The following is a 308-nucleotide window of genomic DNA, read 5'->3' on the forward strand; positions in this document are numbered from 1 at the left end:
CAGGCAGCGCATTCCAGATCAGAACAACTCGCTGTGTAAAAAAATTCTCCGTGTCCCCTCGGGTTCGTTTGCCGATCACCTTAAATCTGTGTCCTCTGGTTACAGACCCTTCTTCCACTGGGAAGTTCCTCCCTATTTGCTCTATCAATAACCCATATCATTTTGAACACCTCGATTAAACGATCTGTGCTGTAAGATTCTACGATTCTATAAAACGTCACCTTATGTTTGGGGAAACTCCTTCCAAAAATAGAAAACGTCTCAAAATCCCCATCTGAAATTCCCCGGAGCTCAATCTGAGACAAATG

This window comes from Heptranchias perlo, chromosome 8, assembly GCF_035084215.1.
Source record: "Heptranchias perlo isolate sHepPer1 chromosome 8, sHepPer1.hap1, whole genome shotgun sequence".
NCBI classification, from domain to species: domain Eukaryota; kingdom Metazoa; phylum Chordata; class Chondrichthyes; order Hexanchiformes; family Hexanchidae; genus Heptranchias; species Heptranchias perlo.